A 16610-nucleotide genomic window follows, 5' to 3' on the forward strand; every position below is an offset into this window, starting at 1 on the left:
CAGTTAATAATACAGTATTGCACCCCTGAAAGATGCTAAGAGAGTAATCTTAAAAGTCTTCATCAAAAAAAAAAAAAGAAAACTGGGGTAATAACTATGTATGGTGACAGATGTTAGCTAGACCTATTGTGGTGATCATTTTGTAATATAGACAAATATGGAATCATTGTGTTGTAGGCCTGATACAATGTTATATGTTATGATGTTTGTACCTCAATAAGAAAGAAAGAAAGAAAGAAAGAAAGAAAGAAAGAAAGAAAGAGAAAGAAAGAAAGAAAGAGAAAAAGAAAGAGAAACCTGAAGTGTACTACTAGTATTTTAAAACTTGAATCTGTAATTAAAAGATTTCCTACAGGGGTGCCTGGCTGGCTCAGTCGTTAAGCCTCTGCTTTCGGCTCAGGGCGTGATCCCAGCGTTATGGGATCGAGTCCCGCATTGGGCTCCTCTGCTATGAGCCTGCTTCTTCCTCTCCCACTCCCCCTGCTTGTGTTCCCTCTCTCGCTGGCTGTCTCTCTCTCTGTCAAATAAATAAATAAAATCTAAAATAAAAAAAAAAAAAGATTTCCTACAAAGAAAACTCTAAGGCCTAAAGGGCATCAGGGCTCAGTTCTCTCATACCTTTAAAGAAGAAATAAAACCAATCTTAACACACTCTCTTCCAGAGAATAGAAACAACAGGTATATTCCTTAACTCATTTTAAAAGGCTACCAAAACCTGACAAGGGCACTACAAGGAAACAAAATTAGATGCCAATCTCACTCAAGAACAAAGATTCAAAATTCCTAAGGAAAATGTGATACTAACTGGAACTAACTGGGTTTATTCCTGGAATGCAAAGTTGATTTAGCATTAGAAAATCAATAGGTATAATCTGATTCAAGGAGCAAAATCTAATTCCTTTTTAACAATAAATATTTGGTAAAAATCCAGTATCATTCATGAGATAAGCCCTTAGCAAACTAAGAACAGAATAAAACTTCCTTAATTTGATAGGGTAACTGGGAAAAAATTAAAGCAAATACATATTTAATGAAAAAATACTGAAAGTTTCCCATTTGCAAAAGGGAACAAGACAATGGTGCCCTGTATTTCCACTTCTATTCAATAATATAATCTTAGTACTAGTCAGGACTAAGAACCAAAAGTACAGCAATTCGAAAGGAAACAAAAAGCCTGAAGATAAATTACTAAAGTAATAAGCATTTAGCACAACTGTTATATATAAGGTCGATATGAAAAAGTCAATTGTATTTTGATAAACAAAATGATCTCTTTAAAAACTACAATATCAAAAAATACCAAATACCTAGGAATAAAAATCTTAAATGTTAGAACGTTTCTCTGAAGAAAATTATAAACAATATTGAGAGAAATTGAAGAGGACCTAAGTAAACGGAGCAGATCATGATCATGAATTAGAAAATAAAATGATAGGGGCGCCTGGGTAGCACAGTCGTCAAGCGTCTGCCTTCGGCTCAGGGCGTGATCCCGGCGTTCCGGGATCAAGTCCCACATCAGGCTCCTCCGCTGGGAACCTGCATCTTCCTCTCCCACTCCCCTGCTGTGTTCCCTCTCTCGCTGGCTGTCTCTCTGTCACATAAATAAATAAAATCTTTAAAAAAAAAAAAAGAAAAGAAAAGAAAATTATAAAGATGTCAGTTATCAATTGCTCTATAGATTTCACAGAAATCCAATCAAAATTCCAACAGGTTTTGTGTGTGTGTACATGTGGTGTGTGGAAAGTGACATAATGATATTAAAACGCATTATAAATGTGCAAAGGGCCAAGAATACCCAAGATGCTCTGAAAGGACAAGCAAGTGGAAGAACCTGTTCTACTGACCAGCAAGACTTACAATCAAGTCTTAGTGACGAACACAGTGTGGTATCAGCGCAGTGAGCAATGGAACAGAATACACAGCTATGAAACAGAACCACAAACATAGGAATATTTGATTTCTAAAAAAGTAGGAAAAAGACTGTGCTAGGACAATTAACTAGCCATGTAGAAAACAACAATATTGTCCCCTTTGTCACACAATGCACAAAAGTCAATTTCAGGTACGTGCTAGACCCATACGTGAAAGCCAAATACAAAGCTTCTGGAAGATGACAGTATCTTCAAGACCTTGAGATAGGGAAGGATATTTTAAACTGAACCGGATATCTATTTTAAATACAAAAGAAAATATTTCTAAATCAGATGACATTAAAGAATTTTGGTTTATCAAAAAACACATCAAAAATGAAAAAATACATGCTCATGCAACCAGCAAGGGCTCATTTCTAGCACATAATAAAGAACTTCTACAAATCAGCAAGTCAAAATAGTCAACGAAGTACATGACACATTCTTGAAGGAATTCAGCCCAAAATAGTTATAAAAGCACAAAACTCAGTCACCTAGAAAATTTAGTTGTAAATACTGACACTTTCGCTGACATTTAGAGTAAAAGATTTTACTATTTATTAACATTTAAAAAAATGTTTCAGATGTCCATATTAAAATAAACCAGTTCTCTCTTCTTTCTCCAGTGGCAACTCCAAAAGAAATACTTACTATTGAAAAAGTCTTGTTTAAGAAATCTTTCCCTACTCCAAGGTCACAAAGACATTCTCCAAAAACTGAGACCTATCTACATATCCATCAACAACAGAATAATAGTGATATAGCCACACCAAGGAATATACCCTAATGAGAAGAAACAGTCTACAACTATACACAGTATATACATAAATCTCACATTCATAATGTCGCCTAAGAGCACACGAGGATTCCATTTACATAAAGCACAAAAGTAGGCAAAACTATGTGACGTTAAATGTCAGGGAAATGGTGAAGGACATGAAGAGGTACAAATTTCCAGTTATCAAAAAAAAAAAAAAAGTCGGAAATGGTGAGGGGATGGGTAGGGTAGTAAATGATCAGAAGGGCATACAAAGGGGCTTTTAAGTGGCTAATAACGTTCACTTTCTTGATCTGGGTGCTGGTACAAAGGTGTGCTCAGTTGGTGAAAATTAACTGAGCTGTTTACTACTGATATATGCTTTCTGCATATTTAATAAACTTTTAATAAATTGTTTAAGTATGAAGGAGTACTTGTTTTTCAAAAAAAGTTGTTAGGGGATAAGAGAGCAAAAAAGTTTGATTGGTTCAGGTCAAATCACAGAAATCAAATAACTAACAAAAACTTAAAAAGTCAGTATTAGACAACATGCTAACTACCAAAAAAATATTCATAGAAGTGCCAAACCAACTAGGAACTCTCAAACTCACAGTAAAATTGGTTTGAAACTATTCAAACCCAAAAAGGTAAACTGGTTAAAGATCTAGATTTAGTGACTAGTATTGATTCATAAAGCTCTAACACTAGCCACTTGATCTTACGTTTTTATTAAATAAAAGGGTCTTTCAAATCTAAGAAGTGAACTAATAGGTTCACATATCTAGTCAAATCTCCTAATTTTATAAGGAAACCAAGGTCCTCTGAATAGGCTAATTTGTCCAAAATTATAAGCAGCTCTCCATAAGCAGAAACAGTTATTTAATTAAGTTCATCACTTTCCCAATTTTCTTTAAGTTCTAGAGGATTCCCACCCAGCAAGAGAATTTGTTTACTGACAGTGTCCCTCAATACATGCTATTTTCAATTGAAACATTTTCATCTAAATGTTACCAACTCAAAATTAATTTCTTTGCCACCCATGACTAATAGCCAAAAGCTACTTCTGGAGCAGAAAAGATAAGACTTTCTAAAAGTAAAGCTCATGATGTGCAACCTAACAGATAACTTCCTGTTTACACTAAATGACGACTCTGACATCAAACTTAAAGCTTGTGTGGGAATTTAGAATGACAATGCCGCCTATAGCATATGGTACCCCTGAAAAAGACCAAAAAAACCAATAATGACCACAACCTCAAATCAGTACGTAGTAAAAAATACACACATAAATAAATAAATATTGCTCAATTAGTGACAATTATTATACTAACTTAGTATTAATTAAATCAGTAAGTTCAAAAAAATTAATTTCACCAATTCATTCCAGTTAGCTTCTCCATCTAATATGAAGAAAGTGTGCTTTCTATGTAACTTTAACATTTTTATTTATTTATTAAGGTCTTATTTGAGAGAGAGAGAGAGCACGTGTGAGCATGAGCAGGGAAGAGGGGCAGAGGGAGAAAGAGAAGCAGCTCCCGGCTGAGCTGGGAGCCTGATGCGGGGCTTGATCCCAGGACTCTGACATCATGACCTGAACTGAAGGCAGACACTTAACCGACTGAGCCACCCAAGTGCCCCAACTTTAACATTTTTAAAAGGAAAAATGACTTGTCATTCTGAAGTTAACTCCATCAAAAGTGTACACTACATAAAACAACCCATTTAGTCCTATGAAACATATTTTTAAAATATAAAAATGCTTTACACTCCACTCCATCCCCATAGCATTCTTTCCACTATCACAGGACTCTCTTTTTTCTTTTTTTCTTTCTTTTTTTCTTTCTTTTTTTCTTTCTTTTTTTCTTTCTTTCTTTCTTTCTTTCTTTCTTTCTTTCTTTCTTTCTTTCTTTCTTTCTTTCCGGTTTTACTCATTCGAGAGGAGCAGAGAGAGAGAGAGAGAAAGCACGAACAGTGGGGAGGGGCAGAGGGAGAGGGACAAGCAAACTGCCCGCTGACCAGGGAGCCCGATGGGGGACTGCGGGGCTTAACCAAATAAGCCATCCAGGCGTTCCAGAGAGGGGGGGGGATTCTAGAAGTCCTAAAACAATAACAATTATAAATATGTGTATAATGTTACTTATGCACTTGCCTATGGGCTAGCTGCATTTTAAATGCCTTATATATATTAACACATTGAACCCTCCCAAGAACCTATAAGGTAGGCAGTACAGTACTAGTATCTACATTTTACAGATGAGAAGTTCTGTAAGTGATGCAACAGAGAATTGAGGGCAACCACCATTCTAGCTAGCCTTTTGAGGAGCCACACCAGGAAAAAACTTCTGCCTTCTAGAGACCAGGTCCCACTACTCACCCTGTCCTCAGCGTCCATTACAGAAGCAAGCCCTCTGCCCAAGACTTGGAAGTCCTTGCTAGGACTGTGAAGGAATGTGACTCCCCCTTCCCATTTTCAAGACTGTGTTCATAATCTTGCAGTACCTGAGGCACCCAGCGTATATTCTTGTTCAGACACTGTTGTACATACAAGTCAGTTTTTATAGCACTATCAGTCTTCAAATTCAGGTATGTGGGACTGGCCTGGGAATCTGTAGGCCATATGTGACATTATTTCTATGGGAAAATGGTGGTGAATTCCAAAAAGAAGTCTTAATAAACGGACCATTTAAAAATTGAGGCTCCCTCTACACAGAATTTGGCCTTATAGACGCCAAGATAATTACACAAATTTTAATAAAAGACACCGCTGTTACTCACATAATCCAGTTTTGCTCATATATCAAAGTGGCACAGTTTCTTATACTGAACATAATAGGAATGGTGTCACCGAAAAAAAAATTAGCTTAATATTTTATGCATTTCCTGCACTACAGCCAATTTTGGATGTATCCAGCAGTTAATATACTGCTCTCCCTGGCCCCGCATAAGCTTTGCATGAAAAATTACTATCAAATAAACAAATGTTATCTTTCAGTCACAGTCTCTCAACACATACACACACACACCCGCAACAGAAGGGGTGTCATCTCAGAATGTAGTAATAGCAGCAGTAACAATAATGATGAGAACGTAATAAAAAAACTAACTCTTCTTGAGTATTTACCATCACTAGTTGTGTTCTAAAAATATACTATACATCCTCTGGCTCATTTAATCCTCACAAAAATCCTGTGAGGTAAGTATTACACTACCCCAATTTCAAAAATGAGGAAACAGGTCAGTGATTAAGCAACTTGCCCAAGATCACAGAGCTAGTGTCAAAAGTAAGATTTGAACATTTAAGCATTTTATCCCAAGAAATGTTTTTAACCACTGCACTCTGTGTGTTATTAAATAATCTGGCAAACTCTTAAATAAAGGGTGTTTATTCCATTTTTAAAACAAGAGTGGTTTGGAAACCAAAAAAAAAAAAAAGAGAGAGAGAGAGAGAGAGAGATCCATCTTGCCTTTTATTAGGAATCTGTCTTTCCACCAAGCACACATTTACAGAGAACAAATTTAAAATATATTTTGCTTGAAATCCCTCACTTGTTTGAACAGTGGTAAAGGCATGCAGCTTCAACAACAGACTAATAAAACTTTATTTTAAAATCTTCAACATAAAAACAAACACATTGTCTCTTTACCATTAAGTAAACCAGGATAAAATAACTGCTAGTCCAAATACCCTTGAAAAGTTTCAAAACAGCAACAAGAAATTGTGGGAACAAGATATTCTTTTTATGACAAAGCAAAACTCTGTTCTTTCCACAACACTGTAACAACTGCTTTAAGGACAAATATTAACTTGGGATGGACTGAACAACTACATTTCAAAACATGTGCCTAAATTCAGAAATTCTTCACTGACGATCTAAAAAGGCTATCAGTTTATCTCCCAGAAGAGCCACCTGATCCACATAACATCTAATTTTGGACAGCCTAAAGGTGTGCTCCATACCATCCCACTGAGTAATTAACAAAAAGCATGCAACCCCCAACAACTTCTGGAGCACACACTGATTTTTTTAAACCATCTATTTGAATCTCAGAACTTGCCTTCCCAGCAAACAAAGGTCTGTGTGGCAGGATTCCAAACGAGTCCACAAAAGCTAAAACACCCATAAGGTTACAGAAGTATAATAAAATACCAAACCTGCACGGGCAACGTTTCTATGGGAAAACTCATTTAGCAACCAACTTAGAATAAAACCACGTACCCCTGCCCCACTCAGCCCTCAAGTAGAACTATTCCCTCCCCTAAGACCACGGGCCTAGGCTTCCATGATCGAGGCAGAGCAGGAGAAAAGGCAGGAAAGACGGCAGTTGGCACTGCAAGAGGCTTCAGAGCTAGAAGGACAAAAAGGCAGAGCTGCAGTGGGAGGAGATCCTGGGATAAGGAAGGCAAGACCTGCTTGGGAGAGAAGGATGAGGGGCAGGATGGCAGCTGAAACAAGCAAGGGAAAGTGTGGGGTCAGGGTGCGCTGCAGAAGAGGACAAGGGAGCAGGACCTGCTCCTGGAGCAGATGAGCTTTTACAGACTTTCCTCCTGAATATTTAGCAGAGGGGAGGAAAAGAAAAAGAAACCGTGGCAAGGATCTTGACGCTGCCTCTCTCATTCTGGCTACTCTCATTCTCCTTTTCAACAAAGAAAGGAGTGGGTTAAGAGGTCTTGTCCAGGGGCGCCTGGGTGGCACAGAGGTTAAGCGTCTGCCTTCGGCTCAGGGCGTGATCCCGGTGTTTCGGGATCGGGCCCCACATCAGGCTCCTCCGCTATGAGCCTGCTTCTTCCTCTCCCACTCCCCCTGCTTGTGTTCCCTCTCTCGCTGGCTGTCTCTATCTCTGTCGAATAAATAAATAAAATCTTTAAAAAAAAAAAAAAAAAGAGGTCTTGTCCAGATCCTTCTTGATCTCCTAGAGCACAGAGACTCGGAGAACGGGAATGGACTTAAGAGGGGTTTTGCTCCTCCCCCCGCCCCCATCAGCATCCACTCTGCCAAAGACTTCAGTGTCAATTAGAACTAAGGGAAATTAGGGCTCCAAGTACTAGCTGGAACAACTAGTAGGAGACAGGTAGGAACCTAAGGAAATTTGAAGCAGGAAGTGGGATGGTGGAAGGCCAAATAAGTTAATAGAACTACCAGCAAATTAAACAATAACAACTGTTCTTAAATATTTAGGATTAATTCATCTTGACAGTTTCCAGTATTTCCTCAAGTTCATTTCACTTTTAAACAAACGAGTATTTGTGGCCATGGTAATATATTGAGGTTTATTATGTGGAAGATACGAAAATATACATCTAAATACATGTGAGATAATTTTCTGGTGCCTTTTCTTTACACAGCGGCAATATAAATCATTTCAGAAAGGTTTTTCTATTTACAGAATGAGCACTCAGTTGCATTATCATTTGTCAATTTTTTCACCCCAATAGCCCAAATATCCTGAGTAATTACCTTCACAAATAAGGAAGGATATTTAACTCTTTCTTGGGAGTATAACTATAATGAAAACCTTGCTCATTGAGACCAAACACTGCCTGTCAGGACTCCAAGGTTAGTATTTCAAGCAAAGCTCCAAACTCATACATACACAAATGCATCCTGAGGAGCACAGGGCATCTTTTACATCCAGCCTTTAATGTCCATGTTTCTGTAAGAGATCGGCTACTTAACCGAGGGCCCCCCCAAACAATTTACATCTTAAAAGATGGCGCAGTAAATCCCAAATTCCATAGTAACATTTCCCGAACTCCCAGCCAGGGATAAGTAATTCAACAGGTAAAACTAACCAAATGACCAGCTGGAGGATGAGTGCCAGACACTTAGCATCCGTTTTTTTCCCTATTATTTGAGCTGCTACTCTTCCAGTTGAACTCTCTCCTGAGCAGAAATAATGGCCAGGAGGCAAGCTCAGCAGCACATCAAAGATGCAAGAGCAGAGACCATTAGGGGACAAAAGTGACTATCAGCCACGCACGGGCAAGATGTTCCTGCTGTTTCACTGATATATCCAACACTGCCTGGGAACCTGGAAGATCTTTCACTCCCTAGCCCCACAGAAGATTATGCTGGATCCCAGAATAGCTGCCGTATTTTCTGCAAACGACAAAGTGGATCCAAAACCTCTGTACTAAATTAAAGAGAAGAAAAACAGTGTCTGTTATCAAGCACTCCACTTGTTGGAGAAAGTAGGTGGGTGGGTATGTGTGTATACCTCCAAGCTATGATAAAGCAAATTCAGACCCCCAGAAATAGCTGGTATTTCATTTTAGTAATATAATTTGAAAAACTATTCAGGACCAAAATAAACAAAATACTTGATCTTTGAATTACCCTGGGCATGCTGAAACTGGAGGCAAAGTTACTGGAAACATCTGAATTTCACATAGGTCACTACCGGCTACTAGGAATCCTTACTAATCAGCAGACTTCTGTTAAAATGTTACCTCTGGCTAGAAAATGAACACATGAGAAAGAAAGAAAAAAAAAAAACCTTAAGATTATCTTCAACCAAGAACACTGAAATCTTTCAAGATTACCAAAAGAACTGAAAGGTTTCTTTGTAACAAAAATTTCCATTTTCATGAAATTTTTAGCAGCATACACACTTATGCAGAATATAGTAGAAAAAGCACATATTCTAAAATCAGACACACATGAGTTTGGGTTCTAGCTCTGCAATTTACCAGCTATATAACCTCCTCAGGAAAATTACTTAGGAATACTGGAGGTTAGTGTGGTTATCTGTACAGCAGGAATAAAATTACCTGCACGGGGTAGCTATGAGGATTAAATGTAAACGTACATAACCCACTAAAACCAGTGCCTGAACACACTCAATGTTACCTCCCTTCACTCCAACACAAACTGTACAAAATCTACTAATGAAAAATCTATATAATTGAGGAGATTGTGGCAAATCCACACGTGGAAGAAAATTCAGAGTGACAGAACACAGGTTCTGTCCAACGTAAAGATGAAAGTCATATATTTAATATTTATCTTCACTAAAGTCTTTCCTTTGATTAAACTAGTCACAGGCAAAACTGGGTGGGGGGGGAGGCTAAAGTTGAAAAACTTCATATGACACAATGCTTTAAAATATGTATGTGTATTTGCTTGCACTCCTGACACCATCACAAAATTTACCATGGGCGATGATGCCCTTTAAAACACCGTGAAAAACTAAACTCTCGTCTCAAAAACCTATTCTTGATCGAAATATTTCTTCCTTCTTAAAATGTTCTGATACACAACTGCAAAACATTCACAAGGCTAAGAAAAAAAACAAATCCCTTCATTCTTCCAAAATGAAAAAGTGAGCAAAAGCTACGTTTGTCAAATTGTTCTTCTTTCCCGTTCATTTTTGTTCTTTTACAAACCAGAAATAAATACATCAGATGCTGAAATTATTGTCGGATTGACAAATGTCACTGAAGAACACATGGAATTGACAAGCCCTGTCTAGACCAAAGGTGATAAGTGTCCTTAAGCAATTTAAATAAATTACGTTTCAGTAAGGACAAAAATGCTTTCTATCAACACTATGAACTTTTGACTTTATATGCACCCTACTTTATAACGTACCTTGTCCTCCCCTCCCATCCCCCCAAATCTTGTTTTTATGCACTTTAATGAGCTGGCATACAGTACTAAACTACACAACTCCAACTGGGAATAACTCTAATCTGTCACTGGACCTCAGAGGACTGCTTGTGTGATCTTTGTTAAAAGAACGGAGACAATGTTTTCGCCTTACTCCACACCTGCCGCCAATTTACAAACCCCGTATAGAACAATTACTATTACTACTAACCTTCCCCCACATCTCTCAACACCCTCAACAGACCCAACCTTGATGCTGGTTAGTCCTCATCCCCAAACGCCTTGCTGGGGCTTGAAGCCCGTCCACCGAGGTTCACTCTCCGCAATATCCAGGGTGCGGCGAGGAAGGACATCATTCCCACCCACCTCCCCCCGCGCCGGTTCGGGGGGCGAGAGCCAACCGAGGCCCCCGGCCACTCCCTCTCTCCTCGGCCTCCCGGGGCGTCTGGGGCGGGCGCGCCAGGCCCTGCGCAGACCTCCGGCAGCCCCGCAGTTCCTAGTGTCCGCCGCAACCCCAGGCCAAGCCGAACCCCAGGACCCCCGCAGACGCGCGCACACCCACTGCCCGGGCGCTGGGTCACCGAGACGACCCCGGGGCCACCCCCTGACGCCCAGGCTCGGGCAGGTGCCGGGCCCTCCTCGGGGACACTCACCCAGCAGCCGCTGCTCTTGACTGCCGCTGCCGCTGCCTCGACTTCTCGCCTGCCGCTTGCTCCCGCGAGGGGGTCCGGGCCGGCGCCGCTTCCCCGCCCGACCCCCCTCGGGTGCGCGCCGCGCGGGGACCGGATCCGGTGAGAGGAGCCGCCGCCGCCGCCGCCGCCGCCCCCTTTCCTTCCCTCCCTCCTCCCTCAGTTCGTCCCTCCCACCGAGGCCCGCCTCGTATTTCCTGGATCCGGTCTCTGCTAGAGCTTGGCAAGCGATCCGCGGGCTTCAGGACTCCTGTCGGGCGCCGTCGCTCGCCAGGCACAAAGATGGCGCCACCGGAGACGGCCGAAGGCGATTTCGCGAGACTTCCCGTCTTCCCCGCTCCCCCTACACACACCCCACAGTAACTAGAAGGCGGGGGGTCCCCACAGGAAAAGTGGTCAATTAGGGCAGCGTGAGCTGGCCTGAGAGCAAACGCTCCCGCAAAGCGAAAATGGGCGGTACCAGCTACAGCGGAAGTTATTGCGCCTGCGCGGGGGCCGGGATTGACGCATGCCCAGAACGGCTCCTGAAGTAAGACCCAGTTCTCCGTGTTTTACCTGTTTCCTTCTAGAGGCGCGGGGCGGAGAAGGAGTGGGCGGAGGAACCAGAACTGAAACCCGGGAAAGGGTTGGGCAGGACTGGTTGAGAACAGAGGGGCGTCGCCTAAGGCTGGATCATCCCTCTAGAGCCCGAACGGCCGATTTGGCGTCCCCGGGAGTCCTCTAACCTTTTCCTTCTCCTTGCTCTCCCGGTTACCGAGTATTCTTTGCAGAGTCTCAGCTGCCCTTTCATCCTGTTGTCGATTCGCGTTTTTTATTGAGAGCTCGCTGGGTTCTCCGAGCTGGGCTCGTTGCTGGAAGCCACAGCCCTCCTGTTTCTCACATCACCATTTAACTTTCTCTTTCATTTTGGCGCAGTGTGAACCTTCCAAATCGCATACTATTAACTGCTTCCGTTCCTGTTTTATTTTCCTTACTGGAAAAATGAATTTATTCATTCATTCAAACGTGTGTTGTTGAGAGTTTCCTGTGTGCCAGGTACTGAGGAAAGGGACATGTGCTCTATCCTCAAGGAGCTATTAGCCTGGGATGGCGATGGATGAGAAAAAAACAATGATGACAGTTCAGCAGAGTAAATTCTATAACGAAAATAAGTGCAGAGAGGAGTGGCAGGTAGTGGGAGCAGACTATCATGAAATATGTCAAAGAGCAAATTCTTGAAGGTAGTCTCACAGGCATAGGATTTAGTCCATTGAATCAGTCAGTTGAATGGAGGGAAACAAACCACCTGATTGTTTTAACAGAATTTAATACAAAGAAATGATAATTAGATAACTGAAAACGCAAGAAGAGGACTCAATATGTGGCAGATATAGCCATTGTGCTCTAGTGGCATAGCGGCTATGGGGACCAAGGGAAGAGGTTGGGATTATTAAAATTTAGAGATCTAGAAGGAGCTGTGTGGAGCTGAAACTCAGACCTCTGAGGAGGCAACAGCCCCTACTGCTGCTGGTGTCTCTGATAGATCAGGGCTCAAGATGCTGTGTCTGCAGGTGTGGGAAAAACTGCAAACCGCGTCCCACCTGCCGCGATGGGAAGGAACTTGCACTGTCCTGAAAGATGCAAATGAGAAAGAGACACTAGAGTGGAGCTGAACCGGACCCACACCCACCAGCAGAGCAGCTCTGGTGTTCAGAGCCACTCATTTTGGAAGCTGGATGTGGTCAGAAGGGGGGCCTTCCACTCCTGTCATCCACCCCACATAGCTGGCACACTGGTAAAAAACCTGTTTTGAGTTCAGGGTTTCATACCCAACAGAACTGCCCCAGCCCACTCCCAAGGCCCTGAGTGAGAAATAAATGTCCATCGTAGTATGCCCCTGAGACTTTCACTTATTATATGGCCAAAGTGGACTGATAACAGCAGCTCTGTTCCACAGAGTGAGCTGGAGTTTGTCTTCTGTCTTCTTGCTCCACCATCCCTAGAGTACTGTCCTAGTATATTTGGTCCAGAATGGCTCAGTACCACAGCACATTCCAGTCATCAGGAAGGGGAAGATGTACCCATTTCCTTTAGGGGTACAACCCAGAAGTGGTTAACATCATTTATGTTCAAAACCTGTTAGCCAGAACTTATTCACGTTAATGTATTTACCTGCAAGGGAGACTGAGAAATGTATTCTTATTCTCAGCAGTCTCATACCTAGCTAAAAATTCCATGACTTCAGAAAAAAGGGTGTGGAGGGGTAGGAGGTGTTGGGAGGTGTTGATGGGGAACCAGCAGCCTGATAAAATAATCAAAACTCAGAACTTGGTTTATAGTTATTTCTTGTCCTCTCTCCGAGTTGGGTTCTGCCACCAGTGAGGGGCTTAAAGTCAAAGAAGCAAGTATAATCCTCACTCTGTTCCTTACGGTTCCACCTCTCCCTCCCCATTTTTCTAACCACAGTTTCTTCTCCTCCAAGGATGAAGAGGGTGGGAATGGAGGTAGATCATTTCCTGCTTTACAGGTTATAGTCATAAGATGGTTTTGTTGTCTCCGGACACAGCAGATGCCTAAAATCGGCTCTTTCTCTGCGGGTTGCTTTTGGAGGTTCTTCTTAGCCTCCCACTGGGAGATTGGATGCACGTCCTAGGACACATATGATGCTCTTTCCCCTGCCGGCCCTCTCTCTCCTCAACCCCTGGTCTCTTTTACTTTCTGATGTTGCTAAAAGTCCTCTCTTGGTTGTCCATGTCTTCTAGGTGACTGGCATCCAAATGCTGGCTCTCGATGAGGCGAGTGTGATTCTTCAACACCCTCCATGTGGCATAGTTCTTTGCTACAGACTGCCCTTGTGGAATACCCACAGCTTCTTACTGCTGGGATCCCCGTACCCATCGGCAGGGCCTTTGGCAGGGCACAAGCAAGAGGCTCAAGCTTTTTTGTTTTCTGTGACCATCACTCGATCCATAGGAAACACACATATGCTTGCCATGCTGAGTAACAGATAGGCTGCCCTGTCATTGCTGCTTCAGCAAGCTTCCTGTGTTCAGAATCCCTCTGGCAAAAGGCAGGCAGCAGTGTCTGTGCTGATTCTGGTCTCCAAACTCCAAGGACATGTGACCAGCTCTCCCTAAAATTCTGTCTCCCCTAAAATCCTCAAGTAGCTACGGTTCAAGCAAGCAGCTAGAGTGTGATATATCTTTAAGACGCTCCTACCTCAGCTCTCAGAGGTCCTCCTCTCACTTTGGCTTTGCCTTCTCCAGTGGAAGAGAAAATCTACAATAGTCCCTGAGCGATAATAACTAGTCAAAATCTCCCTTTTAGTCTTCTCTTGTTTCAGCTGGAGGAAGTGTTTGGGTTGTAGTTCTAGACCCAGTTTTGCTGCCTCTTGGTGAGCCTTTAGGGAAGGGCCTAGAGCTCTCTTTGGAATGTGATAGAACATAGCACGTATTTTCTTCAGCTGCATCAGATCCATCTATGTACCATTTCAGATATTTTTGGCCTCATTTGTGTCAATAATCTATTGCCACGTAATAAACCATTGCAAAACACAATAGACTAAACTAATAACCATTTTATTTGTTCATTATACAGGAGGTCAGCAATTTAAGGATTTTTTATTTACTTTGTGTTTTTTTTTTTTTTGTAATCTCTACACACAACGTGGGCCTTGAATTTACAACCCGGAGGTCAAAGGTTGCACACTCCACCGACTGAGTCAGCCAGGTACCCCAGTTGGTCAGCAATTTAGATTGGCCTCAGGTGGGCTGCTCTTCTTCTTGTCTCACCCAGGGTAACTCATGGTGACAAGAATAGTGGCTCTTCATGGGACTAACAAGGGCCCCCTCTTGCCAAATCACCCCAATTCCACGTGGTATGATCTAAAAGCTAAAAAGTTGTGCGCACTTTGGCAGCACGTATACAGAGCTAAAAAGTTAGCTGGGCCTTTAATGGGCCCATTTCATTAAGCTGTCTGCTTCTGAGTGACGAAGCATATAATGAGACCACTGGTTCTCATGGTCACGTGCAGCCCCTTTGCAGTAACACAATCCGTTGGTTTTAAGCAACACTATATGGGATACCTTGTCAATGGATGACAGTTTTGTAAACTCTTGAATGGTAGTCCTGCCGGGGGACCTGTGGATAGGAAAGGCAAACTCATAACTAGAGTATGAATCAGTCCTAGATAGAATGAATTGCTGCCCCACAGTCACACCCACCCCATGTGGAAGAGATCCAAAGTAATCATTTTGCCCAAGTGGCTGGTTGGTCTCCTGAGAAATGGTGCCATACTGTGGCTCAGTGTTGGTTTCTGCAGGTGGTGGGTTGGGTCAGTAGCAGCTAATTGAGCCTCAGCGAGAAGGAACCCTTGTTGGACCTGAAGGGTGAGTCTGGCTTCCATTGGCAGGGTCCCTTCTTATGGAGCAAGCCTATGAGGAACCTTGTTGGTGATGGACTACTTGGCCTGCTTGGTGCCAGGTAATCTGGATTTGGGGTACCTGCTGTTTATAGGCATTTTCTGGGACCTTGAAGCTGATGGGATGTTGCAGTCCTCTTGTGAGAGGAGGGGGTCCCATGGCAGGCTAGGTTGGAGTGCAACCCATCCCTCTGGAAGAAAGGCAGTTCTGTGGTTCTAGTTAGATTTTTGCCTGCAAACCAGCATCATAATTTCTCAGTATCACTTTCAGACAAGTGTACTCTTTGTACTAAAATACTCTTTAAATTACGTTAATGTTCACTTTCGTGTAGACCCCTTGACTGTTTTTTACCTTGTGCTTTGGTATTCTCAGTGGGAAAGAGGTTCCTCATTACCTGAATTGTTCCCTATGTTCTACCTCCTGTTTTGCTTTCCTCCTAGCCTTCATTTAGCACTTGTCCCTATACTGGCCAGTACCCTAAATAATGAGTGTGTCAAAGTGCCTTCTGAGCTTGCTGAAAGAAGTAAATGCAGCCAATTCTAATTGTCCTTATTATAACCACAAGGAACAATGGGATTTAGCCCTTTTATACCAAGACATTTAAAGAAGAAAAATGAAGTTATGAATTAAGTGCAAAGGACCAAGAAGGTGAAGATGCCAGTCGCCCAGCACCAGCACCCTTTCACCCCCTGTTCCAGGACAGGACACGCTCATCGTCTCATGTTTCAGCATTCTCTGACTTGGGAGTTGTGATCTGGTGATGGATAATGGGATAGTGCTCTTTCTGGAACATGACTCATCTATACTCACCAGCACTCTTTTTAGAACAAGCCAGAGAAATAGGATTGGTCTCAGGCCATCACCTGAACCGGGTGGGTATAGTACAACAATCTCAGCAACTCCAGCTGCTGACCAGAATCACGCCTTTCACATCCTTCCTTCTCCTTGCTAGTCCGCATTCCTAACCACCAGTGCCCCCATCCAGTGGTCCCCTCCCCGCTGGTTCATCTCTACCAAGGCTGTCATCTCAGGAGTGGAAACTATCTCTCTTAATATAGCTTAATCACAGTTGGTTCAATGTCTTTTTCTTGTTTAAAGTCAAAGGTTAATTAATAATCGGAATGAAAACATTTAGGGTTCCAGTTCTCTTGACCAGTACCAAGTAATCTCTAATCCCTCTCCCCCCCAAAAAAGTACATTTCAAATAGAAAACATGCTCAGTATCAACTTCTAAATAAATTCACTGC

The 16610-nt window shown here is 42.3% G+C and overlaps 1 protein-coding gene across 2 annotated transcripts in view; it reads right to left on the reverse strand.

The window, feature by feature from the left end:
* The window catches only part of TAB3 (TGF-beta activated kinase 1 (MAP3K7) binding protein 3), an 85403-nt gene extending 74307 nt beyond the window's left edge, over positions 1-11096 (reverse strand). For both annotated transcript variants that reach the window (XM_026513278.4, XM_026513275.4), the window contains exon 1: positions 10928-11096. The gene's annotated coding sequence lies outside the window, so the exon portion shown is untranslated. The remainder of the gene's footprint in view (positions 1-10927) is intronic.
* Positions 11097-16610: the final 5514 nt, after the last annotated feature.

The sequence above is a fragment of the Ursus arctos genome, chromosome X (assembly GCF_023065955.2).
Source record: "Ursus arctos isolate Adak ecotype North America chromosome X, UrsArc2.0, whole genome shotgun sequence".
NCBI lineage: Eukaryota > Metazoa > Chordata > Mammalia > Carnivora > Ursidae > Ursus > Ursus arctos.